Source organism: Penaeus monodon, chromosome 33 (assembly GCF_015228065.2).
Source record: "Penaeus monodon isolate SGIC_2016 chromosome 33, NSTDA_Pmon_1, whole genome shotgun sequence".
Classification (NCBI taxonomy): Eukaryota; Metazoa; Arthropoda; class Malacostraca; order Decapoda; family Penaeidae; genus Penaeus; species Penaeus monodon.
This window is the reverse complement of record NC_051418.1, coordinates 17,609,126-17,609,383: the sequence shown is the minus strand read 5'-3', so window position 1 is coordinate 17,609,383 and position 258 is coordinate 17,609,126. Positions and strand designations below refer to the sequence as shown.

The 258-nt window shown below is 48.1% G+C and overlaps 1 protein-coding gene across 1 annotated transcript in view; it reads left to right on the top strand.

The window, feature by feature from the left end:
• The window catches only part of LOC119594112 (alpha-amylase-like), a gene marked incomplete in the record, with an annotated part of 25,081 nt that overhangs the window by 21,969 nt on the left and 2,854 nt on the right, over positions 1–258 (top strand).

Below are 258 nucleotides of genomic sequence, written 5' to 3'. Positions count from 1 at the left end.
GATCCCCCGATTCCTCTCGGATGAGTCTTCTCGCCGCCGCGTCGCCTGCATCTCGACTCGTTGTCAAGGAAACGCGGCGCTGATGCTCCGAGAGGCCGGCACTCCGGGCGCGCTGATGATGAAGAACAATTACCTGTGTGAATTACGAAAACTGTTTTAGAATTCCTAGGATTTTACGTAAAGTGATATATGGTAAATTGGGAAATATGCAATGGAAATAACAACGGACAATAAGGCACAGATCGTTAGTAGAGATGA